This window comes from Sander vitreus, chromosome 6 (genome assembly GCF_031162955.1).
Source record: "Sander vitreus isolate 19-12246 chromosome 6, sanVit1, whole genome shotgun sequence".
Taxonomy (NCBI): domain Eukaryota; kingdom Metazoa; phylum Chordata; class Actinopteri; order Perciformes; family Percidae; genus Sander; species Sander vitreus.
The window spans coordinates 9,605,323-9,613,354 of NC_135860.1; positions in this window are offsets into that span (position 1 = coordinate 9,605,323).

An 8,032-nucleotide genomic window follows, 5' to 3' on the forward strand; every position below is an offset into this window, starting at 1 on the left:
GCCCCTTTTATTGATGGGTCTATTCTCTCTTCAGCCTGCAAGTGTGCTGATGGGTGCATTGGAGGTATCACTATCAATTATTGCTCTATTCTTACTCTCCTAAATAATGAATAACTTCTTGTTAAGGGTCATATAAAAACGATTGTTGTCAAACCTGTGTGTTGTTGTTATGAATGTAATCTAAGTATGCAGCCTGCCTACTTATGGACACAAGCTCAGTGTTGTTTCAGACGTAAATCTCCGCACTTGAGGACTGTGAGGAATCTTGCAAATGTTTTAGAATGGCAAGTGTGCCTGCTCCGCCTCCGTTTTAAGATATCGGGGTCAGCACTGGGTCACACCTCAGAGTCCCACTCCAGATAAGACCACCACTGCTACAGTTATGCATACACTCCAACCATCAAAGCCCATGGACCAACCTCTGTTCAGTGTTTATGCTCACCGCCCCCCCGTCTCATCACATGGACCTGGCTTTATCTGCTCAGCAACAGGCTCCTTTAACACAGCTGCTCTCAAACAGATGGCAGAACATTAATGAAAGGCCGGCACCCACAGTAAGTTTCGTTATTGGAGCTGTCAGAACAGGGCAACCTCTCAGCTATTTTGACGGTAGATGGCAAGATTTACAGTATGAGCGACCCCCATCAGACAAGGCCTTGATACCAGAGACCTGGCCTTAGAGGTTGAGAACAGGTTGAGAACAGAGAACCAAAGGCCTCATATCCTATGAGGGTGGTCGCTGGGGACAGGGAGCAGCTGATTCTAAACAGGCAGCTGTTGGCTCATTGTCACTAGCAGTTGAATATGGACACTCTTTGATGAGATCCTTCCTGAGTGTATGATGTTCCTCCAACCCTCAAGTATTTAACAAGTCTGACCTTAGTGGTGCACTCTGCATTTACATTATTGTGAGCTAAAGGCATGAAATGTTTGCTTTGAGTACATGTGAATAAAAGCATGCTCAAAGGAAGTGGGAACACATTTATTGGATAAGTAGGCATGTGCTTTATGAGTGTATCTGCTTGGCGGTTGATTGGTACTGAGATTTGTTTGTTAACAGCTATAAAATGTAGGCCTGAATGTTGGATCTGCACCACAACATATATGTGTTTGGGGGAGGCCGAGTAGTGTTTTAAATGTAAGCTACTGAAAGTAAAGTTAAGTTTTTTGAAAAGGACAACAGATGATTAAAATATAATGGTATAAAATACAATAATAAATGCTTATCAAAGAAGTCATAGTATAGTATGCCATTAAAAAGACATACAAAATGTCAAACCATAGTATGGCATTAAAATATCATAAAAATGTCCTAGCAAAGTATGTCATAAAATGTATAAAAACGTCATAGTATAGTATGTCATAAAAATCATAAAAAATGTCATAGTAGTGTATGTCATAAAAAAATCATAAAACCTCATAGTATATAGTATGTCGGAAAATAAATCATAAAAAATGTCATAGTATATAGTATGGTATAAAAAATATCGTAAAAAGACAGTATAGTATGTCATAAAAAAAAAAATAAATTCATAGAAAATGTCATAGTATGGTATGTCATAAAAAATCATAAAATGTCATAGTATAGAATGTCGAAATAAATCATAAAAAATGGCATAGTATAGTATGTCGAAAAAATTAAAAAAATGTCATAGTATAGTATATCATGAAAAAATATCACAGAAAAGTCATACTATAGTATTTCGAAAAAATATCATGAAAAAGTCTTATTATTTCATGAAAAAATATAAAAATGTCATATAGTTTGTCCAAAAAAAAAATCACAAAAATGTCATGTATATTATGTCAGGAAAAAAATCATAAAAAAATGTCATAGTATAGTAAATTGAAACAATATAAAAAATGTCATAGTATAGTATGTCATCAAAAATACAAAAAATGTCATAGTATGGTAGGTGAAAAACTAATCTTAAAAAATGTCCTAGTATAGTAGGTAAAAAAAAAAAACAATAAAAATGTCGTAGTATAGTAGGTAAAAAAAAAAAAGTCATAGTATAGTAGGTAAAAAAACAAAACAATAAAAATGTCATAGTATAGTAGGTGAAAAAAAAACAATAAAAATGTCATAGTATAGTATGTTATAAAAATGTCATAAAAAAATCATAGTATAGTATGACAGAAAAAGTCGAAAAAAACATCACGGTAAAGAAGGTCGAACAAAATGTTAAAAAAGTCATAGTATAGTATGTCATGAAAAATATGGTAAAAATGTCATGGTATAGTCATAAAAAAACATTTAAAAAAAAGTCATAGTGTATAGTAAATTGAAAAAAATATTTAAAAAAATGTCATAGTATAGTAGCCGATGTCATGAAAAATATAAAAAAAATGTCATAGTATAGTATGTCGATAAAAATATGAAAACTGTCATAGTACATAGTAAGCCAAAGAAAAATCATAAAAAACTTCACAGTATAGTATGTCATAAAAAAACCATAAGGTCGTCATTAGTATAGTAGGTCAAAAAAAAAAATTATATCAAAAAATATAGAAAATGTCATAGCATAGTATGCCGGAAAAAAAATCCCCAAAACTGTTATAGTATATAGTATGTCATAAAAAAAAAAATCATAAAAACATCATAGTATAGTATGTCGAAAGAAATTGTAAAAATATCATAGTATAGTTTGTCATAAAAAAAGTCATACTATAGTAGGTCAAAACAAATCATTAAAACCTCATAGTATAGTTGGTCGAAAAATATATTAAAAATGTCATTGTACAGTATGTTAAAAAAATATCATAAAAACGTCATAGTATAGTAAGTCATAAAAAATATAAAACGTCATAGTAATACTATGACGTTTTATATATTTTTTTTCATAAAAAACAATAAAAATGTCATAGTATAGTATGTTATAAAAATGTCATAAAAAAATCATAGTATAGTATGACGGAAAAAGTCGAAAAAAACATCATGGTAAAGAAGGTTGAACAAAATGTTAAAAAAGTCATAGTATAGTATGTCATGAAAAATATGGTAAAAATGTCATGGTAGGTAAAAAAAAAAAAATCATAACAAATGTCATAGTATAAATGTCAGAAAACAAATAAAAACGTCATAGTATAGTACGTTGATAAAAATGGTAAAAATGTCATGTTATAAATGTCGTATGCTATAAAAAAATATAAGAAATGTCATAACATAGTATGCTGAAAAAAGAAATGATAAAAATGTCATAGTATATAGTATGTCAAAAAAAAAAAAACTGCCATAGTATGTCATAAAAAATTTCATAAAAAGTCATAGTATAGTATGTCGAAAAAATATTTAAAAAAAATGTCATAGTATAGTATGTCATGAAAAAATATAAAAAGTCATAGTATAGTATGTCGGGAAAAGTTGAATATGAAAAACTATTAAAAAAAAAATATAGGCCTATAGTAATGTAATATAGGCCTATAGTAGGTCAGAAAAAGAAAATCATAAAAAATGTCAAAAATGGTTAAAATGTCAATAGTATAGTATGTCATTAAAAAATCATAAACACATCATATATATAAAAAATGTCATAGTATATGTAGAAAAAAATATAAAAAGTGTAATAGTATAGTATGTCATAAAAAAATCATAAAAAATGTCATAGTATAGTATTTAAAAAAAATGTCATAGTATGGAATGCCGGAAAAAAATAAAAAAAATTTCACAGTATAGTATGTCATAAAAAAAAAATCATAAAAACTTCATAGTATAGTAGGTAAAAGAAAATCTAAAAAAATGTATTGTATAGTATGTCGAAAAAAATGGTAAGGAATGTCATAGTAGCATGTCATAAAAGAAAAAAAAATCATAAAAACATGATAGTATAGTAGTTTGAAATGCATATATAGTATAACAAATGCCATAGTATAGCATGTCGAAAACCATAATCATAATATCATAAATGTCATAGTAAAGTTTGTCATAAAAACCTTTGAGAAACTATGACAAACTGGAGAGATTTATGTACTACTCTTTGCTAAGTGCCTACCTCTTTTCAACAAACTCTTAAAATAATCACCTTGTGTTATGGACATGGAATGACTGAAAAAGAAAGCAAGACACCGCCTCTTTAAACAACAGTATAGAAAAATAACAAAGATATAGAAATCGATAAGGAAACAAGGGGTTACCTTGGAGATCAGTTGCCAAAATATGTGAAACATGTACACACATAGAAACACAAACACACATTGAAAGAAAAGACTAGAGTCTACAGTCATGCTAGCGGCTCAATGAGGCTGTACCTAAGCACCACAGTGCTTTGAGCAAAATGCCACCATCAATATGCTAACAAGCTTACAATGATAATGCTAACATGCTGTAGTGTTTGGTAGGTATAATGCATGTTTATCATCTTAGTTTAGCATGTCAGCATGCTAACATTTGCCAATTAGCACCAAACACAAAGTACAGTTGAGGCTGATGGGAATGTCATTAGTTTTGCAGGTGTTAACTCATAAACCAAATTATTGGACACACTGGAAATTGAAGGTGATAAGGGATCATCAAAGTTATTAGAATTAATCCTAAGGGGTGGCCGGGTTGGCTCAGTGGGTAGAGCAGGCGCACATATACTGAGAGGTTTATGCCTCGACGCAGACGTCCAGGATTCAAATCTGACCTGTGACGATTTCCTGCATGTCTTCCCCCTCTCTCTCCCCTCTCTCACCTAGCTGTCCTGTCAAAATTAAAGGCGTAAAAGCCCAAAACAATAATCCTAAGGGGACATGTTTGCATATTTCACTGGATAATTAAGAACGTATCTGCTGGTGGCACATGAGACAAAAAATCTGTGAGTCACCAAAGTAAATAGGATTTATCTTCTGAACAAAATTCCATGGCAATCCATCCAACAGGGAAAAACAAAAAAAACATTTTCATCTCTTGGGGATCATGCACATCTAAACAAAACGTCAGGGCAATCAATCCAATAGTCATGAGGATATTTTAGTTTGGACCAAACTAGTGGACCAACAGACTGACCAACATTGCTGTCCCCTGAGCCGAGCCGCTAGTGGCTAAAAAGCGGAATAATAAACTACACCCCAGAGGTTTCACATTTAGACCACTACACAGTTTTAATTTCAAAGTTCTTTTGTTCCTTCATCTTGGAGCTGACAGTTTTACAGAGTTACTGCCAATCAGCACACAGAGGACAAGCGGCTTCAATTTTGCCAGCTTGCAGGCTTGGTTATTTTCAGTTCATGGGAAGACTAAGAATTAATCCCCAATGGCACACTTGCTGCCAGCTACAGGAGTGGCCTTTGGATTGCTCAGTTTTCTTTTTGTTCCATTTAGAAAAAACAGGGGGGCTCATAAGGAGTAACAGAAGTAGCCAAATATGTGAAAAGTAGAAAGGGAATCCTCAGGTGTTGGTTTGTGTTAGTATTGGCTTAGTAAATTAGAACTCCGACGACGATTTGTCTCACTGTTGGATTGGCACCACATGTAGTGTCTAGTGTCTCTGTGAAGCATATCTCCACTTCACTAATATGTTGTGTCTTGGTTGCTGTGACACTGTGGAACATCACAACCAGAGTAATCAGATGAAGCAGCACGGACTCATTTTTTTTCCTCCATAGGGAATTTCTGTCTGTCTGATTTAATGTTGGGAAAATTTCTCAAATTTAAAGTAGCTTTGGAATAAGACTGTTTTCTCACATTTTCTGCTTTAGAAAAGTTATATCCCCCATTAGAAGAACATAAAATATTTTTTTTGACTTTCAGTCAATTAGTTATGTTGCCAAAGCACCAAATCTTGTTCTTTATTTAATCTTGCTAGGAGAAAAACTACATGGGAGGGATTGCCATTTTAAGATGGCATTCATTTGTTGTCAAGGTGTTAATGAGGTGTTGTATGCGGGTGTCTGGATGTCTATCTGTATGGTTGTGTGTGTGTGTGTGTGTGTGTGTGTGTGTGTGTGTGTGTGTGTGTGGAAGACAAACATGCACAGAGAATGTGTGCGAGTTTGTGTTTGCATTCCCACAATTCTGTTTGCATGTGGATTTATGTGTGTGTATGTGTGACTGTGTGTGTGTGTGTGTGTGTGTGTGTGTGTGTGTGTGTGTGTGTGTGTGTGTGAGAGAGAGAAAGAGGTAGCAAGCGTGTGTGTTTGCATGACACATGAGAGCAGCCGTTTGGGACCCTGGAGAGCAGAGCGAGTACAGAAAAGGGGGGCTGAAACTACTGTCCGCCTGGTGACAGTGGCACTGACTTGTCAACGCTGTCAGAGTGAAAGCACTCGGGTAGTGGAAGGAAAGCAAAAAAAAAAATGTTTCTCACCACACTGGTTCAAAGATCAGCCTCACACACAAAGTGATGGGAACCTTAGTGAAAAAAGAGACTGAGAATTAGAGACATTTGCATAAAGTGCCATAAAACACCAGAAAGCATGATGTTGAGGGACAAAATCACACCTGCGTTTGACTTTTGAATTCTTTTGAATAAAGCACTGTTTAATGAGTCACTACAACCAAAGTCTTTTGTTGCATTTCCATTTTTTATTTTGATGGGTTAACATGGTGTGACTGTTTTTCTATGGTTTGTTTTCTTAGTTTGTACAGTACTAAAATAATTTCAATAACAGTTAGTACTATTGTATTGTTCTTTTGATCTAAAAGTCACTTCTGAGATTTGCTTTAATTATAATATTAATAAACTTGATTTTTATAACACAATTCATGCATAAAAATGAAACACAAAGTGCTTTATGAACTCTACTGGGGGAGAAAAATAAGCACTTTAGAGGAATAAAGGTTATTGATATTTTCCTTTATTCTTCACACTAAGCTGTCTGCAAAACACAGGAAATAGATACCAGCTGTGTTGCTGAGACTAATATAAAAAATGATATATGTACCTGTGTGTAAAATTCATCTGCAGCCATTGAGTGGTAACATGATACGTTTGATCCAATTAATATGCACACTTTTCTAACAAACACTAAATATTTTAAATTTTAAGAAAAATATTGAGTCTTTCTATTCCACCGCTGTGTAAAAAAAGACAATCCTTGTTCTGATTTACTGAACATTTTCTCTCGTTTTTTCGTTTTCCCTGCTGAGACATCAGGCACAGCTGGTTCTCACTCTGAACAGTGGAAAGTCCCCTTTTGCGCATCATTGTGTGCATCGCTTTTTTCAGTTTCTTGCTCTTTCCTTCTCGAGAGGAAGCACGCTCGCCAGCAGTATCAGCTGTCTGGGTCTTTGGTCCGATGCTGCTGGGTGTGACGTGGCTGAGCCTTTTTTACTGCCAACCTGTCTCTGTGCTGATAACAGAGGGTGATTGATGGTTTCTGGAGGTGTCTGTCACTGACCCACAAGTTAAAAGCCGTTGACAAATCAGGAAATGGCTTGTTAAACACAATTATCTTATATTCTGTACTGTACTATATTATTTTAATGTTATACTGTTTTATTACATTATATACTATATTCTATTTGTGATTTCATTTCACTGGAATTGTATCTCATACAATTTCATGTGACAAAGAAAAATGTATTGATATTTCTATATTGATACAGACAAACACAAAGTATCATTACTAAATCACATATTAGTCTGTTCTATGCCGTTTACATATACTTGCAGTAGGACTGCAGTTGAAATCTAATTTAAAACAGATGCACTATGCATTCCCCTTACGCTGTGTGCCCTCACTCTGCAAGTCTGCTCACAGCATGTTTTTGGGTTTAGGAATGGAAATAAAGGAGGAAATCTCGATAAGATACGCCGTTTGAAGCCTAAACGAAAGAAAACCTTTGAACTGAGAAACAACAGTAACATTAAAACTCTGCTGTGAACATATGGGACAGATGAACACAATAGATAAAGTTATCATAACCACGTGGTGCTGATCAGAGTGACATGCTTGAAACATATAGGTTACAATGTTGTCTCCCGTGTATTCTTCACTATCCCAGCTGGATGTACTTCTCACTTAGACCACAAGTGTAGAAATTTAAAACAAGGGTCTATAGTCATGCTACTTCATGACAATCCATCCAATTATTGTTGAGACATTTCAC